The sequence below is a fragment of the Lygodium microphyllum genome, chromosome 15, assembly GCF_053477565.2.
Source record: "Lygodium microphyllum isolate KBCC chromosome 15, Lygodium_microphyllum_v1.1.10, whole genome shotgun sequence".
Classification (NCBI taxonomy): domain Eukaryota; kingdom Viridiplantae; phylum Streptophyta; class Polypodiopsida; order Schizaeales; family Lygodiaceae; genus Lygodium; species Lygodium microphyllum.
This window is the reverse complement of record NC_141149.1, coordinates 63,381,904-63,402,222: the sequence shown is the minus strand read 5'-3', so window position 1 is coordinate 63,402,222 and position 20,319 is coordinate 63,381,904.

The following is a 20,319-nucleotide window of genomic DNA, read 5'->3' as shown; positions in this document are numbered from 1 at the left end:
TATCTAATCAACTAACTAAATAAACTAACTAAACTAAATAACCACAAACAACTAAAACTAACTAAATAACTAAATAAAATAACTAACTAAACTAAATAAACTAAATAACTAACTAAATAAACTAACTAAACTAAATAAACAACCAAAACTAACTAAACTAACTAACCACAAACAACCAAAACTAACCACAAACTAACTAAACTAATCTCTCTCTCTCTCTCTCTCTCTCTCTCTCTCTCTCTCTAAAGTAACCAACACACAATCTAAAGTAACTAAGCAAATTACTATTTGACTTATCTAAACTAACTTACTATTTAACTTATCTAATCAACTAACTAAATAAACTAAACTAATCAACTAACTAACTAAACTAACTAAACTAAATAAATAAACTAAATAACTAACTAAATAAACTAACTAACCACAAACTAACTAAACACACACACACACACACACACACACACACACACACACACACACACACACACACACACACACACACACACTCTCTCTCTCTCTCTCTCTCTCTCTCTCTCTCTCTCTCTCTCTGTGGCGGCCACCTATTTCATTTTTCGTCATTCATTCTATTAGAGCCCATACGTTGGCTGCAATGAAACATATAAACAATCATCTCCAAATATATATATAGTAGCACTTTGATGCAATCACAATTAAAGAAACTATTTTTTATACCCATGCAAATAGCTCCAAGCTCGCAAGCATTGAAGAGATGATGATGTTGCCATTTTGTTTAATTCAATTGAATCCACTACATTCAATGGAGTTGAAAGCACTACGTCGGGAATATCTCCTATGGCTTCGCTTTGTCCCATGGCTACACCAAACTTTAAAGAGAACATAAGAGTCCCACAACAAATAAATCTCAAAGCTATTCACACACCAAACGCCAAGACACAAGTGATAGACACATTCGCAACCACAAACCCTAAATGCATGAAAGAATATATGTACGCTACGCATGAGTGCTATCATGCACACATGGCACTCACCAAGTACCAGCCATACATTGCCTAAAGGCCTTGCCAATGGATTTTCATTCATGTACATCCGCACAATCTTCTTGAGAGAAAAGAACATGTCCTATATAGGAAGGTGTCCCCAGTCTCGAAATACTTATTGGTGCCAATCCCATAGGACACACAACAACTTACCAACTCACATTCACAACCACAAACACTAAATGCATGAAAGAATATATGTATGCTACACATGAGTGCTATCATGCATACATGGCACTCACCAAGTACCAACCACACATTGCTTAAAGGCCTTGCCAATGGATCTTCATTCACGTACATCTGCACAATCTTGAGAGAAAAGAACATGTCCTATACAAGAAGGTGTCCCCAATCTCGAAATACTTATTGGTGTCAATCCCATAGGACACACAATAACTTATCAACTCACATTCGCAACCACAAACCCTAAATGCATGAAAGAATATATGTATGCTACACATGAGTGCTATCATGCACACATGGCACTCACCAAGTACCAACTAGGCATTGCCTAAAGGCCCTGCCAATGGATCTTCAATCACGTACATTTACACAATCTTGAGAGAAAAGAACATGTCCTATTCAGGAAGGTGTCCTTAGTCTCGAAATACTTATTGGTGTCAATCACATAGGACACACAATAACTTACCAACTCACATTCACAACCACAAACCCGAAATGCATGAAAGAACACATAAGCCACCTAAGTATGAGAGAGAGAGAGAGAGAGAGAGAGAGAGAGAGAGAGAGAGAGAGAGAGAGAGAGAGAGAGAGAGAGAGAGAGAGAGAGAGAGAGAGAAGGAGGGAGGCATATGTACCCTAGTTGCAAAACCAAACTATACAAAACATCCCAACATATCAAAGCTGCAATCATTCTATGTATCTAATCCAATCTAAGTTACAAAAGTACATTAGCAAAATTACTTAGTAATCGAGAGAGAAACATAGAGAAAGAGAGACTATTAAAATGGTTTAAAAGTAGTTTTATAATTTGCAAGACACATACGGTGTGTTTCAAAATGAAGATTTTCATTAAACAATTCATCTAGGAAATCTTGCAGGCATTACATATACCAAGCAAACCATGGCAAAGAAGCACTGGTTAACATTGCCAAAAACCTATTGTGAACCGGTCTTCAAAGATGCAACGTTCTCTAGTGCATATCAAGGGCAATGATATCTAGTGCTAGAAGATGAGCCTGCACGACGATTCATCTACCTTAACATTGCTGAAAATCTATTAAGATAACCTTTCAAAGAAGTAAGTTGCACATCAAGAGTAATGTTCTCCGGTGCAACCAAGCTCTCGTTCTTGTGTGCAATCAACTCACATACTCCATCCTCTATACAACGTGCACTATTAAGAATATCTTTCAACTTCTCTTCTTGATCGTTTGAAGATCCAGCATGCGGTGTCAAAGGATCTTCTGTTCATGGCATAAAACATGGAGTTCTTATGTTTGCAGAAGAACTTTATTAGGATCCACATAAGAAACTTTCATATATAATTCAGTCATTTGTCTTAGATGCCATTTAATCTCATAAGTTTCTTTGTAACTTGGCATGCAATTTTCAATTTGTATCATGTAAATTGACAAAAATTAAGTCTATGAGGACCTTCAACTTGATCAACAGGTGGTAATTGACAGTTTACAGGTTATGTCACATTGGTTCATGAGGTGTATTTCCTTGGAAGTCAAGAAGAGTGCCCAAAATCCATTTGGTTTGTATGGGACATGAAGTAATGGTTGTAAGAGACTTGTGTGACTAGTAAGTGACCTATATGGTCCACTTTTTGTGTGGAAGGAGAAGAGGAGTTCAGCCTGCAATTTTCGGCACACTTAAAGGGCATGTTCGTGGCTACAATGGCTGAAGCATTTCCACGCACACAAAAGTGAAGATCAACATGCAACTCAAGTGCAAAGGCTAGACAGAGATCATGCTCCAACACTTGTCAAGTAAGGGCTCTTTCTTTTCATGAATTGGCTATGAATCAAGCCACAAGTGGTTGTCCCAAACAGGGCAAAACAGGGTTTTCATTTTCAGCCTGCTCTTACGAGCGGCTTCTTCCATTCTCTTACCATATTCGTGTACCATTGAAACCCCTTCTTGTGCCCAAGTACTTGAGTGACTTTGGGGCAAGTCAAGAGGTGATTTTTGCCAATGTATGGGCTGAACAGGCTCTCCCAAAAACTGTCATAAATAGGGAAGCCCACTGTTCTTGTCTTCTTGAAGGGAAATCAAGTGATCTATGTGGTTGCAAGTGTTGGTATTGACCTCTAAACATCAGGGCTTCATTTGAGAGTAAATAGAGAGGCATATTCTTGAGTTTATGTACGTTTTGGGGGCTTGTTAATGGGTTGGAAATTACTGTCATAAAACAGGGCTGAAGTGTACTTAGAGCTTAATCAGTGCATTTCAAGAGCTTTTGGTCTATGTCTTGGAAGTAGTGGAATCTACCACTCAAATACTTGTACCTTGGAGTTGTTGTTCATTGGGATTCATGAAATTTTAACAATTTGGGCTTGCATTTGAAATATGTATTTGGATTAAATTTGAGATAAAATCTCTACATGTAATGGTCTATTAACCTCATAAGCATTTGATGTAATCGAGTCAAAGTCTTTGATGCCATTCATGTATGCTAAGTATATGAAAAAGCTTGACGTCTTCTTCTCCAATCGAATCATCTCTAAAACCCAAGACCTATCAAATCCCATTCTTTTCTCTCTCTTCTTACCTTGAATCTCTCACTTCTCTTTTGCTCCATACCTTGGTGGTAAACCTTCGACCCCAACATGACGACAGCGGGCACCAATTTTTCTGGATATGTTCATAAATGTCACCTATATAACCCCTGATCTCTTCTAACTCGCCCTGTATCGTTACTCCATCAGCAAGGTGCTCTTCATATTTCTCTTCCAACATTCTCTCAATCCTTTGTAGATGGTCACCAATGTTCTCAAAAATTGAAATCGAAGCTTTTTGATGCTGAAATAGTGTTTTCATTTGCTTTTCAATCCCATCCAAGCGACGAATAGACCTCAAGGAACCAACGGAACTATCATGCCCTGCAACATGCTTAAGTGCACGACGAACAACCTTCTTCCTTGTTACCTCCTTTATTTTGCGTATAATCAATTGCACGTTAGGAGTGCAACTGTATAATATCTTCTAGAGACATATTCTTGTTTGCTGTAGAAGCCTCCATACTGGACAAAAAGCACGCATTAGCCTTGAGGGATATATAAAATATTCTCGAAATTTAGAAACATCAAAAACTCCCATGTCTAATACCGCCAAAGTTCAACTAACCCTCTCTCTTTGCTTCTCCCTCTCCCTCTCTCTACACCTAACCGACCAACAAATGCACTAACGAACCAACCTCTAGACTAAAGTAACCTACCAACTAAACTAACTAAACCAAGTAAGGTAAGCAACTAATCTAAGGTAAAACCTACTAACTTACTAATCAATCATCAATTTATCTACTAACTTACAAAACTAAACCAATTAAACTAACTTACTATTTAACTAACCAACTTACTAATCAAATCAAACAAAAAATTGGAATAACTAAATAAACTAACTAAACTAAACTAACTTATCATTCTCTAACCCTAAACTTTAAAGTAAACTAAACTAAAACAAAGGATTAAACTAACCCTATGTTTTATCTACAAACCAACTAAACTAACTTATAAATTAAAGTAAACTAAAACAAAAAATATAAACTAACCCTAAACAACTATATGTACTAACTTACTAAACCAAAACAACAAAATTAAACCAACCGTAAATCAAACTAAACTAAACTAACTAATCTAATGTAACCAACTAAACTAACTAACATAAAAAACTTACCAATCTAAATAAATAAACACGATTGTAAACAAAACTAACCAACTAAACTAAAGTTAACTAACTAACCAAACTAAACTAACCAATCAATCTAACTAAACTATTCGATAGATAATAAACAAAAATAATTTAAGCTTATTTAAACTAACTAATCTAATAAGCTAACGTATCTAACCAAACCAACTAACAGTAAAAAAATTACTAACCAACAAACTAAAGTAAGGTAAGCAACTAATCTAAGGCAAAACCTACTAACTTACTAATCAATCATCAATTTATCTAGTAACTTACTAAACTAACTTACTATTTAACTAACTAACTTACTAATCAAATTATTTTTTTTTTGGAATAACTAAATAAACTAACTAAACTAACTTATCATTCTCTAACCCTAAACTTTAAAGTAAACTAAACTAAAACAAAGGATTAAACTGACCCTAAACTTTATCTACTAACCAACCAGACTAACTTATAATTTAAAGTGAACCAAAATAAAAACCCTAAATAGCTATATGTACTAACTTACTAATCTAATCAACTAACCACAAACAATGAAAACCTACTAACTTACTAAACCAAAACAACAAAATTAAACCAACCATAAATTAAACTAAACTAAACTAACTAATCTAATGTAACCAATTAAACTAACTAACATAAAAAACTTACCAATCTAAATAAATAAACACGACTGTAAACAAAACTAACTAACAAAACTAAAGTTAACTAACTAACCAAACTAAACCAACCGATCAATCTAACTAAACTATTCGATAGATAATAAACAAAAATAATTTAAACTAATTTAAACTAACTAATCTAATAAGCTAACATATCTAACCAAACTAACTAATAGTAAAAAACTTACTAAAGTAAACCAACAAAGCTAACAACCTATTTAACTAACTAACTTACTATTTAAACTAATAAGTACATCAAAAATTTTTTACAACTTGAGAGAGAGAGAGAGAGAGAGAGAGAGAGAGAGAGAGAGAGAGAGAGAGAGAGAGAGAGAGAGAGAGAGAGAGAGAGAGAGAGAGAGAGAGAGAGAGAGAGATGACTGACCTAAATATTGGCTAAACAACCATTCCTCACAAACAAATTGCACCAAATAAACCAAAATACCAGTAAATTAAACCATAGCAAGCAAACCAACTCTCTCTCTCTCTCTCTCTCTCTCTCTCTCTCTAAAGTAACTAACACACAATCTAAAGTAACTAAGCAACTAATCTAAGGTAAAACCTACTAACTAACCAACCCATAACACATGTATAAACTAAAACAAAAAAACAAACTAACCCTAAACTATATCCATAACATACAATCTAAAGTAAATAACTCACAATCTAAAGTAACTAGGCAACTAATCTAAGGTAAAACCTACTAACTTACTATTTAACTTATCTAATCAACCTACTAAATAAACTAACTAAACTAAATAACCACAAACAACCAAAACTAACTAAATAAACTAAATAACTAACTAAGCTAAATAAACAACCAAAACTAACTAAACTAATTAACCACAAACTATCTAAACAAAACTCTCTCTCTGTCTCTCTGTCTATGTGTGTGTGTGTGTGTGTGTGTGTGTGTGTGTGTGTGTGTGTGTGTGTGTGTGTGTGTGTGTGTGTGTGTGTGTGTGTGTGTGTGTGTGTGTGTGTGTGTGTGTGTGTGTGTCTTTCTAAATTAACTAACACACAATCTAAAGTAACTAAGCAACTAATCTAATGTAAAACCTACTAACTAGCTAACCCATAACACATATATAAACTAAAACAAAAAAACAAACTAAAACAAATAAACACACAGAATCTAAAGTAACTAAGCAACTTACTATTTAACTTATCTAATCAACTAACTAAATAAACTAACTAAACTAACTTACTATTAAACTTATCTAATCAACTAACTAAATAAACTTAATAAACTAAACTAATCAACTAACTAAATAAACTAACTAAACTAAATAACCACAAATAATCAAAACTATCTAAATAAACTAAATAAACTAAATAACTAACTAAATAAACTAACTAAAGTAACTAACCACAAACTAAAAAACTAACTAACCACAAACTAAATAAACTAACTAACCACAAACTAACCAGAGACACACACACACACACACACACACACACACACACACACACACACACACACACACACACACACACACACACACACACACACACACACACACACACACACACACACACACACACACACACACACACACACACACACAAAGCACGCAGATTTGTTGTATACGTCTCTCTCTCTCTCTCTCTCTCTCTCTCTCTTTGATGGCAGACACGAGAGAGAGAGAGAGAGAGAGAGAGAGAGAGAGAGAGAGAGAGAGAGAGAGAGAGAGAGAGAGAGAGAGAGAGAGAGAGAGAGAGAGAGAGAGAGAGAGAGGACTGACCTACTGCCTACTGCCTACTTGTTGCCTGCCTCCTCCTGTCTACTGCCCGTGAGAGTGAGAGTGAGAGTGAGAGTGAGAGGAGAAGGTGGTGGAAGGAGACCACGTTTCCTTCTTTCTGCCCCCAATCATGTGAGCATCTAATGCCACTTTGGTTTGTTTTGGGAGCTAGGTTTGGGAGCACTGTGGTGCTTTGACACTTTCCCAAACCTGTAGCTCAAATAATAATGTAATATAGATGTAAGCAAAATGATTAAGTGTCTTTTAAGTTATGCATGAGATAAACAATCCTCACAAGTTTTTGAAGCTAATTAGATTTGGATGGAAACCTATTGTAAAGCCTGACATTTTGTCTTGATCAAGTTTACCTTGTATGGCACAAGTCTCTTCGTTATTTTATAATTATGGGGAAAGGTCCCATCCCATTCCCCCTATTGAGTTAAAGCATGTTTTATAGCTGATTAGCATGTTTAAACAACCCCAAAACACCCTTAATTAATGAAAAATGCAAATTTGGTACGCGTCTTGAGAGAGTTTTAGTGGTGTCCTTGATCCCTATTTTTTTGGGGCACCCTTCAACATCTATAAATAATGGGTTGCCCACCATTCAACGTTATCATTTTGTGCAAGTTTCTCACTCAACTGTGTAGATTTCAACCATCGGCCACCTACAATTTTCTATCTAGTCATCACCAACTGCAGCCCATCACTGCCTTGTTCTTTGGAGGTCTCTTGTTGTGTCATCATAGCACCTAATCAACCTGCATTTTCAGCATTTGGTTCCAGGCGACAAGTTGCTACCATTCTCCCACCAGATGATTGCTATAGTACCTACATTTTTGCTATCTAGCAAGCTGTCTACATCAACAAACACCTCTCCTATTGTCACCTCAATTCCTTGACACTTTGGTGATTAACATTTGGTGTTTTTTGCACTCCAACACTCCAATTGGTGGTTGCTACACCTAGGATCTGTCTCCAATGAACGTCACTCTCTGACACTACTACATTGCTCTACCCTTGGGCATTCTATACACTCTTACATTCATTTACAGCATTCATTCACTTCAAAGTTCTTCTCTCTGTGTTTGAGTTTTTGAGTTTTGCATTTATGGTTTGAGTTTTGCTTGTCTCTATTTGAGTCTTTGTGTTTCAGTCTTGGTTATACATTTTGTGTTTTCTCAGTGCAAACCCTAGCATATCTTCACATGGTATCAGAGTCGGTGCTCTTCTAAAGAGTATCCTACGGTGATTGTGGAGACTAGTCTTTGTGCGAGACTCACATGTGACTTGATTCTGACTCATAATGTCTCAAACACCTTCTTCTTTGGATCCTATGACGCCCTATCAGGCTTCTCCATCATTGGAGGCTCTGAGAAGACATTATGGTCTTGAGGAGGCAGTGGACACACCTTCACCTTTACCATCTTCTTCTTCTCATTTTGGTCATCTTACTGTTGACATATCGAGCTCCACTCGTGATACGCCAGGGTGACCGTTGTGCATTTATGTCACCGACGTGTTAGTTGCAGACGCGGTTGGTACACCGCCCCTGAATAATAGCTACACGATAGCTATCCTTATCTACTCTAGGTTGTGGCTCAGTTAGTATGCCACCTTAGTTAGTTGAGTTTGGTTTGAGACCCATATATACAGGGTTCTTCTATTTCTTTGTATTAGAGTTCTTTTGGCTTACACAACTAAGAAGAGGAAAACTGTTTGCAGCCTCCACCTTTGTGTGTATTCCCCCATTGTGCAAGCAAGAAAGCTACAAGTGAGACTCCTTCCTTCTCTCCCACAATCTTGACATGGTATCAGAGCCTTGTTCGTGGTAAGGAGCTCAAGAAAGCAAGCCAAGCTCGCGGTGGTCTGGTAAGAGGAGCAGTGTTGCTTTCATTTTCTGTTTTGGGAGCAGATCTCTGCAGGTAGCACAGCTGGAAATTGCAAGAGTGCATTGTCTCAGGTTGAGACGCCCTTCGCGGTGAAGCAAGAGGCCATTTCGGGGCCTGTTTTGCAGACGGAAGTTTTCTGCACGCACTCAGGAAAAGGCTCGGTTTTATGCTGTGCAGCCACTGTTCTACAGGTCCGTGAATAGTTACAGTAAAAATTGCATTGTATGCTTGTGCGCAGAGACATTGGGAGTTACAGAATCATCCCTGTTGCCTGTTGATGCAAAATCGTCACTAGGAAGTGACTGTGTGGTCAAATACCACTTTCGCCAGTTTTGCAGATTCTCCCTTGTGAGGGTGAAGCTGTGGTTTTTGCAGTGACAGAATTTTTTGCAGTCTTTTGTAATGGCATCTGATTCTCTTTCACAGATTGTCACTGAAAAGCTTGACAAGAACAACTTCCAGGCATGGAAGTTTAGAATGACGAATTTCCTTATGGGAAAAGGATATTGGGAATTTGTTGCAGGAAATGAAGAAGAACCAGTTCTTCCTGATGTTCCCAATCAACAGCAAATGCAGGCATTCAAAGCATGGCATGAGAGAGCCAGGAAAGTTATGTATTGGCTGTCTATCAGCATTTCAGACTCCATGATTGTGCATATTCAGGATGCAAGTACGCCAAAGGAGGCATGGGATACTTTGTCAAAGATGTATAGCACAAATACGCAAGCCAGGAAAATGCAGCTCAAGCAAGAGTTGCACAATGTGCAAAGAGAAAATATGAGCATCAACGACTACCACATGAAGGTAAAGAAGATTGCAGATGCACTTGCTTCCATTGGGTCACCAGTGGAAGATGATGATTTAGTTTCTGTGACCTTGAATGGTCTAGGAAAGGATTATGCACAGTTTCGGACATCCATTTCAGTTCGTGAAAGATTTCCTGATTTTGAGGAGTTGATTGCTCTTCTAATTTCTGAGGAACAGAGAAATGGTGGTGCATCTTCTTCAGGAGGAACTTCAAAAGAAGCTGTCTTCTACTCAAATGCTGGAAGAGGTAGAGGCAGAGGTAGAGGAGGCCGATTTGGAGGCCGTGGTAGAAATCAGAATATGCAGCAAACTCAAGAAAACCAGTCCTATGGAGGAGGACGTGGTAACTCTAGAGGCAGGGGGAGCCAAAGAGGTCGTGGTGGATGGCAAAGAGGCCAAAATGCAAACAGTAATGTTGAATGCTACTACTGTGGTAAAATGGGTCATATGGCTAAAGACTGCTATAAAAAGCAGAATGACATCATGAATGGAAAACTGCAACAAGGGAATTATGCATCTTCTAGTAGACAGGGTGATGACAGAAATGAGCACTTGTTTATGGTGCAGCACATGAACAATTCTATGACAAGTGCAGAAGAAAGCAATGATGTATGGTATGTTGACTCAGGTGCATCAAACCACATGACAGGTCATGCAGAATGGATGGAGGATGCAAGGAAAATGGAAAAACCAGGATTTGTGGAGACTGGTGATGATACTGCACATCCTATTGTGCAGATTGGAAAATTTCCCTTGTCTATGCAGGGTGGGAAAAAGAAATACCTGTCCGATGTATTTCATGTCCCAAATATCACCAAGAATCTGGTTTCTGTTGGTCAAATGGTTGAACAGGGCTTGCAGGTCAGATTTAATCCTCATGGATGCTTTGTTGAGGATATGAAAAATAAAGGCCGCTTGATAGCAAAAGGAAAGAAGAAGGGCAGAATGTTTACATTGGATGCAGACATGCCTGAATTGAGTGCAGCAATGTTTGCACATGGGACCGGTGTAGTTGCAGATATTGATATCTGGCATAAACGCATTGGTCGAGTTAATGTACAACGACTTAAATCAATGCAGGCCCAAAACATTGTTGCAGGATTGCCTAAGTTCAAGGTTGCAGAAATGCATAAGGTATGTGAAGCCTGTCAATTTGGAAAACAGACAAGGAAACCATTTCCTAGACATGTTCAAGAGAGTAAGAAGCCATTGGAATTAATCCACTCTGATGTGTGGACTACTAAAGCTGCATCTCTTGGAGGCTGTCATTATTTTGTCAGTTTTATTGATGACTATAGCAGAAAAGTTTGGGTGTATTTTATGAAAAAGAAAAGTGAAGTTTTTGGGCATTTCAAAACTCTTAAAGCTATGGTTGAAAAAGAAACAGGCCTGCAAGTAAAATGCCTAAGGTCAGATGGAGGGGGAGAGTACCTCTCAAATGAGGTTGCAAGGTTCCTGCAGGAGCATGGCATAAAGCAGCAATATTCATGCAGTTATACCCCACAACAGAATGGAATTGCAGAAAGGAAAAACAGGCATATTGGAGAGGTATCTCGTGCCATGCTCAATGAAAAAGACTTGCCAGATTTTTATTGGGCTGAAGCAGTTGCTACAGCAGTCTACATAATGAACAGGACTCCCACTGCAGCAATACATGGAATGACTCCAGAGGAGAGGTATACTGGTAGGAAACCAGATATTTCTCATTTGAAAATTTTTGGTTGCATTGCCTATGTACATGTGCCAGATGAGCTGAGATCCAAGTTGGATCCAAAAGCTGAGAAGTGCATCTTTATTGGTTACTCTCTGCAGCAAAAAGGGTATAGATGCTATAACCCTTCTACTCATAAGTTTACAGTGAGCAGAGATGTTGTTTTTGATGAGATGAGTAGCTGGTATAAACCAGTAAATGTGATTGATGATGTAGATGCACAAAATGGTAATGCTGCACAAAATTCACAGCAGCAGTCACAAAATATTAGTGGACCTGGAGCGTCCTCTAGTAGTGGTTCACATTCTTCACCATGGACAGGCAGATTGAGATCAGGAGAATCTTCTCAAAGTAATGCAGATAGTGGTATGCAGGTATCACGAAAAGGAAAAGAGAAGGTTGATCAGTCCATGTTTGATGTGAATGCAGGTCACTCTTATGTGGATGGTGAATCCAGTGGCTCAGAACAGAGCATTGATGATGAGTTGGGTATTCCTTCTATTGTTACACCTGGAGTAAGGAAGACCAGGGATGTTTTGAGAGCACCTGGGAGTGAACCTACTTTGCGCAGGTCTACGAGAGCTAGGTATCCTGTGGATAGGCTGAAATATGATGGATTTACAGCCATTCACTATGCATATATGGTCAAAGTGATACAGGAACCAGAACCCACATCTTTTGAGCAAGCCATGGGAAAAGAAAAATGGGAGAAAGCCATGGATGAAGAAATGGATGCCTTGGAAGCAAATGCTACATGGGAGTTAGTACCTTTGCCTAAAGGTAAGAATGCAATTGGCTGTAAGTGGGTTTATAAGGTGAAGCACAATGCTGATGGTTCTGTGAACAGATACAAGGCAAGATTAGTAGTCAAGGGGTATGCACAAACATATGGCATTGACTATGAAGAAACATTTAGTCCGGTTGCAAGGATGGCAACCGTAAGAGTAGTCATTGCTATGGCTGCATCAAAGGGATGGTCTTTACATCAGATGGATGTAAAGAATGCCTTCTTGCATGGTGATTTGCAAGAAGAGGTCTATATGGAGCAGCCACCAGGTTATGTGCATGCTGTTCATCCTGAGTTTGTTTGCAGGTTGAAAAAAGCTTTGTATGGCTTGAAGCAAGCACCTAGAGCATGGTCTGACAAGATAGGACAGTATCTTGTCACTATTGGCTTTCAGATTTCCAAGGCAGATTTCTCACTTTATGTGAGGAAAACAGAGAAAGGTATTATGCTACTTGTCATTTATGTTGATGATTTGATTATGACAGGTGACAGTGATGAAGATATCCTTCATGTGAAAATGCTATTGAAGCAGAAGTTTGAGATGAAGGATTTGGGAGAGCTGCGTTATTTCTTGGGCATTGAGGTGATTAGATCACCAAGTGGGATACAGCTCTTGCAGAGGCAGTATGGATTGGACATGCTGTCCAAATATGGGATGACAGGCTGTAAGCCTATTTCAGTTCCTTTGGAGCAGAATGTGAAGCTGAGCGCAGATGCAGGTGAGCTTCTGGAAGACCCTACTATGTACAGACGCATAGTAGGAAGCTTGATTTATATGACTATTACCAGGCCAGATTTGAGCTATGCTGTTGGATTGGTAAGTCAGTTTATGCAGGCTCCAAGGAAACCACATTTGGATGCGGCTAGACGCATACTCAGGTATGTGAAGTCCACATTGCAGTATGGACTATTTTATGAGACTGGGGTTCAGATACAGTTGCATGGATACACTGATGCTGATTGGGCTGGTAGTATTTCTGATAGACGATCTACCAGTGGATATGTGTTCTCTTTTGGGAGTGCTGCAGTCACTTGGAGCAGCAAGAAACAGCCTACAGTTGCCTTGTCAAGCACAGAGGCTGAGTACAGGGGTGCAGCAATGGCTGCATGTGAGGTAGCTTGGTTGCATAAGCTACTTTATGATATGCATCAGTCTACAGATGGGCCAGTTGTCATTTATTGTGACAACATGAGTAGTATACACTTGGCAAATAACCCAGTCTATCATGCTAGAACAAAGCACATTGAGGTGCATTATCACTATGTGCGAGAGAGGGTTTTACTAGGTCTTATTGATCTAGTTTATGTCAGCACAGAGGATCAGGTAGCTGACATATTCACGAAGGCATTGGGCGCAGAGAAGCTGCGCAAGTTCAGAGACCTGCTTGGTGTGCAGGAATTGGGATTGAGCTCGAGGGGGAGTGTTGACATATCGAGCTCCACTCGTGATACGCCAGGGTGACCGTTGTGCATTTATGTCACCGACGTGTTAGTTGCAGACGCGGTTGGTACACCGCCCCTGAATAATAGCTACACGATAGCTATCCTTATCTACTCTAGGTTGTGGCTCAGTTAGTATGCCACCTTAGTTAGTTGAGTTTGGTTTGAGACCCATATATACAGGGTTCTTCTATTTCTTTGTATTAGAGTTCTTTTGGCTTACACAACTAAGAAGAGGAAAACTGTTTGCAGCCTCCACCTTTGTGTGTATTCCCCCATTGTGCAAGCAAGAAAGCTACAAGTGAGACTCCTTCCTTCTCTCCCACAATCTTGACACTTACAAATGAAGAGTCTGAGGAGTACTTGTGCATCACGTATAGTTTGGTTTACACTCCTCCAATGAGTGCTACTACTCCATTTGGACCGATTGGTGAGACTGGCCATCTCTCTGATCTTGGAGGGACCATGACATTTGGCATGTTTGGCGATCCATCTCCTTTATCTCAGCTAGGCCTTGTGTCAGGTTCGTATAACCCTTTTGAGTCATATGAGCTAAAACCCTCTCTTGTTTCTCCCTTTGGTGTGCAGGAGCCGAATGGTTTCCAATATGGTAACTTTAATAGAGGAGGTTTTGAAGTAGACACCCTTCATTAGATTTTGATCTCTTTTGCAATGTTTTGTATTTTACTATAGGGCTAACATGCAAGCTTGCACCAGTCCTTGTTGTACCTTCCCTTATGCATTGTATGATTTCATCATCTTTGTACTAGGGCACTTGGGCAAGTGAACAATTTCCCCATAAGGAACACTGTCCAAGTAGCACTTGTTGCATGAGCATTCTTCAACATGTAGCATACTATGCATTGCATTGTGCAAAGCACCACTAGATGGATCCTAAGTTGTTTCCACTGGCGGATTACACCACCATTCTTCTTCACATGATACTTCATCGCCTTTTCCTTGTCAATGACATCCTTGAGTGGTTGGGTAAGCTTGCATTGTTTTATGATGTGTTGGGCGTACCATCTCTACTCTCGTCTTTTGGATCGTTGTTACTTAATTGGTTGCCATCCCTAAAATTCACTTTCCACAAAAAAACAAAAAAAAGTTCAATGTGGTTCCATATGCTTTTGCTTGGTCGACCACTAGGAGCACCCTTTGTTCGATGCCTTGTCCTCTTTGGGGTGTCTACTTAGACTCCCTTGGTAAGATAATTATCACCTTTATAGTCTTGGTAGGCCACTAGGTAGCCAATATGCACCCTTTGTTCAATGCCTTGGCTACTTTGGGGTGAGACTCCTTGGGGTAAACATTGTTGGCCTTTCCTTTTAGGCTTAGTTTTGGGCATGAGAGAGGTTGTTGAACTAAAACATGCTTTACAACTGATTAGCATTTTTATACAATCCCAAAACACACTTAATTAATGAAAAATACAAATTTGGTGTGTGGTTTGAGAGAGTTTTAGTGGTCCCCCAAAACCCTACTTTTTTGGGGCACCCTTCAACATCTATAAATAGACATGTTGCCCACCATTTAGCCTTATCCTTTTGTGTAGATTTCTCACTCTACTGTGCAAATTTCAACCATCAGCCACCTACCATATGCTGCTACCATCTGATGTCAGCGGACTACAGTCCATCAACCATCACCTTGTTGTTTGGAGGTCTCCATCTGTTGTGTCATCATAGCACCTGATTAGCCTGCATTTTTAGCATCTTGTGACAAGCAAGAACAAGTTGTTGCCATCTCTCTCACCAAGGTGACTACTACAGTACCTATGTTTTTACTATCCACTAGTAGGCCGTCTACAACATTAAACATCTCTCCTGTTGTCACCTCAGTTTCCTAACACTTTGGTGATTAGCATTTGGTGTTTGCCACACTCAAACACTCCAACTTGTGGTTACTACACTTGGGATTTGTCTCTAGTGGACATCACTCTCCTACACTGCATTGCTCTATCCTTGGGCATTCTGTACATTCTTACATTCATTCACTTTAGAGTTCTTCTCTTTGTGTTTGTCTCTGTGTTTGAGTTTTTGTGTCTTGCATTTTGCATTTAGGATTTGATTTTTGCTTGTCTCTATCTTAGTCTTTGTATTTTAATCTTGGTCATACATGTTGTGTTTTCTTAGTGTAAACCCTAGAATATCTTTACATTCCCGCCTTTCAAGAAGATATGTGTTTTTCTTTGATTTTCTTTACTATTCAATATCTCAAAAAGAAGAAGAGAGAAAGTACATTTTAACCTTGTGAAAGATTGTATTTATGAAGATTGAAGTTGCCCTTGCTAAAGTCAAGCATGCAATGATGAGACAAAACTAAATGAGTAAACTATATTGATTATAAGTATAACATTTATCCGTTTCATGTTAAAAAATACTTGAAGTAAGTATTGCATTATTAACTCAACATATTATAGCTATATGGTATTATTACCTTGACCTATTAACTCTAACATAGTAATTTAATATATTTTGAGTTTAATATTATTTTAACATACTTATTAACTAAAAGAAACTAGTAATTAAGTAAATAACTATAACTAAACTAGTAAGTAAGCAAGTAAACAACTGCTAACTAAATGATTGATCTAACTAAATAACTAAGCAATTAAATAACTCAATATTTAGTTATCTAATAATAATAACTAATTAATCAATTAATGTATATAAACAATACCTAAGTAATAACTTTATTAATCAATTACTTTATGTATAACTTGATAACTTAATACGAATAAGACATCTTACTAATTAATTTATGCAATAACTAATTATCTTTTTTTGTAATAATTAAGTGCTTAATTTTAAAAAATAATTTACATATACATCAACTAATAACTAATTAATTTATTAAATATAGTTAGCTAATACAAATAAATAAATTATCCTTATGTAAACTAAAATATATAATTACTTTATCTAATTATGTAATTATTAATATAAATAAATTGATAATAATTATATAATCCATACTATCTTATTATTTTCATTGTTGGTTCGTCAATGATCTTCAAAGCACCAAAAGAATTCTGAGCCTAACTCCCCAAACTAAACCTAATTTGAAGATTTCCTCCAAAAATTTGTGCAATCTATTAAATTAATATGACATCATCCTACACTCTCTCCCTCTCCCCCCCCTTCTCCCTCTCCTCCCTCCCTTTGAGAGTCTCTCACTCCCTCAAAGCAATCCAAATCGAGCCCTCCCTCTCTCCCTCTCTCTCTCTCTCTCTCTCTGTTGTAGGGCATCCAGGTGGTGGCCATGGCAGTGGATAGACATGTTGGGATCTCTCTCTCTCTCTCTCTCTCTCTCTCTCTCTCTCTCTCTCTCTCTCTCTCTCTCTCTCTCTCTCTCTCTCTCTCTCTCTCTCTCTCTCTCTGTGATGTGTACTCTCTATTTTTTGCTAAAATTTTGTTTGCTACATCATGTAATTTTTATGATGCTAGGAGGCATATTCCACGGTGGATTCCGTGAGGTTTTGCGGTGGATTCCGTCGAATTATATTTATTTGCCGGGGCTCGTACACAAGGTGGATTCCTACACTCTCTCCCTCTCCCCCCCTTCTCCCTCTCCTCCCTCCCTTTGAGAGTCTCTCACTCCCTCAAAGCAATCTAGATCGAGCCCTCTCTCTCTCTCTCTCTACGTTGTAGGGCATCTAGGTGGTGGCCATGGCAGTGGATAGACATGTTGGGATCTCTCTCTCTCTCTCTCTCCCCATTTGGTGGTTGATAATGGTGGATAGTTAGTAGCAGCCGGATAGTGGCACGTTCTTCTTGCTTTCCCTTGCCTCCACATACAGTGGGGGACTAGGCAGGTGCTCTCTCTCTCTCTCTCTCTCTCTCTCTCTCTCTCTCTCTCTCTCTCTCTCTCTCTCTCTCTCTCTCTCTCCAGTCCATTGGACCAAGCTAGGGTGTTTGGTGATCGATAGTGGCATACAAATAGAAGAGGGACAATTTGGACAAAGGTGGACAGCTAGTGGGTGGTAGCTGCACAGTCACACAGACAGACAAGCTAGAAATTGTTAGTGGCCAGAGAAAGGCTGATGGTTAATGGATATAGTGGGATGCATATCGTGATCGATGGGTGACAGACGACGTTTGAGAGACTCTCTCTCTCTCTCTCTCTCTCTCTCTCTATCTCTTATCTCGTGCAGACAGACGTTGAGACTCTCTCTCTCTCTCTCTCTCTCTCCCCCTTTCTCTCTCTTATCTCGCGTAGACAGACGTTGAGACTCTCTCTCTCTCCCTCTCTCTCTCTCTATTCAGTGGCTTTGGTGGGAGTGGAAGACACGCAAGAGCTAATGATGGCACAACCCTGAGCAGCCTTGGTAGGAGAGGGGTAGTAGCCCCAGAGAGAGAGAGATTTAAAATTGAGAGATAGGAAAGTGAGTGAGAGAGAAAAATGGAGAGAGAGAGAGAGAGAGAGATATATATATATATATATATATATATATATATATATATATATATATATATATATATATATATATATATATATATATATATATATATATATATATATATATATATATATATATATATATATATATATATAAGAGGGGGAGAGAGAGAGGTTCAAGAAAGAGGGGGGAGAGTAAAAAAGAGGAGAGAGAGAGGTAAAAAAGGGGGGAGAGAGAGATTGATTGATATCTAGGGGACATGAAGAGGAAATGAGAGAGAAAACAAGATTTTAAATTGAGAGAGAGGGAGAGAGAAAAACACAAAGAAAAGAGATTGAGAGAGAGAGAGAGAGAGGTAGGCTTTAAAAAATAGGGAAGAGGTAATAAATATTTTGGGATAGAAAGAGAGAGATAAAAAAAAGGGGGGGAGAGAGAGGGGTTTTAAAAAGAGGGGGAAGAGGTAAAAAAGAGGAGAGATAGAGGTAAAAAAGGGGGAGAGAGAGAGAGATTTCAAACTCAGAGAGAGAAAAGAGAGGGAGAGAGAAAAATAGAGAGAGAGAAAACAGAGGGAGAGAGAGATTTACAAAAGAGGGGGAGAGAGGTTTTAAAAAGTGGGGGAAGAGGAAAAAAAGAGGAGAGAGAGAGAGAAGAAGAAGAAGAAAAAAATAATACTATCTTATTATTTTTGTTGATGGTTTTGAAAATGACGTAAAAAAATGAGATATATATATATATATATATAAGAGGGGAGAGAGAGGTTTAAAAAAGAGGGGGGAGAGGTAAAAAATGAGGAGAGAGAGAGAGAGAGAGAGAGAGAGAGAGAGAGAGAGAGAGAGAGAGAGAGAGAGAGAGAGAGAGAGAGAGAGGTTTAAAAACACAAGGGAAGAGAGGTAAAAAGTATCTGGGAATAGAAAGAGAGAGAGGTGAAAAAGGAGAGAGAGTGAGAGAGATTAAAAAAGAGGGGAGAGAGAGGTTTAAAAAAGAGGGGGGAGAGTTAAAAAATGAGGAGAGAGAGAGAGAATTAAAAAAGAGAGGAGGGAGAGGTTTAGAAAAGGGGGGGAGCTAAAAAGGAGGAGAGAGAGAGAAAAAAGAAGAAATATTTGAGAGAGAGAGAGAGAGAGGTAGGTTTGAAAAAATAGGGAAAAAAAGGTAAAAAAATATTTGGGGATAGAAAAAGTGAGAGGTAAAAAAGGGAGAGAGAGAGAGAGAGAGAGAGAGAGAGAGAGAGAGAGAGAGAGAGAGAGAGAGAGAGAACAGGGGGAGAGAGGAAAAAAATATTTGGGAATAGAAAGAGAGAGAGGTAAAAAAAGGGGAGAGATTAGGAAAATAATGAACTTACAAATGGGCCTTTTAGCCCCGTCCTCTCTTCTCCTTAAAACAAGGAAAATAGGAGAGAAGAATAGTAAAATAATCCACTTCTCTCTCCACTTTTGCAATCTCGTTTTGCATTTTTTATATTATCCACAAAGGATATACTCAGATTCCTTCTCTCTCCTCATTCAAGAATTCTTTTTCAACCAAAATTTAAATTCAAAAAGGAGTTAGTTACGGGAGTGGGGTGCTTCGTTTTCAATGCAAAATGATTAGTAGATACGAGGTAATTGATTTTTAAATCGAGAACTATGAAAATAAAATTTTGGAAGTTCCTTTTAAGATATTTTGGGGATTTTTTATATTCTAGCTTTTGGTCAAAAAACAAACCACTTGGTTAAATTTCGTATTTTTTGAAAATGTTTTTGGAGGTAAAATATAAATTTCTAAAATACGAAAAGCCTTGGACATCCCTACTCTCTGAGCTATTTCCCCATATCGATAGCTCTATTGTAACCTCTTCTCTGTGTTTATGAAACCTTCATTAATAGAGTGAATTACTTACACCCTCCTTTCCCTTGGCATCTTTGTGTGCCTCTCTATGCATCTCCAATATACCTCCTGTGACAACCAAGTAGGCTCCCTGTTTCTATTAATAAGTAAAACG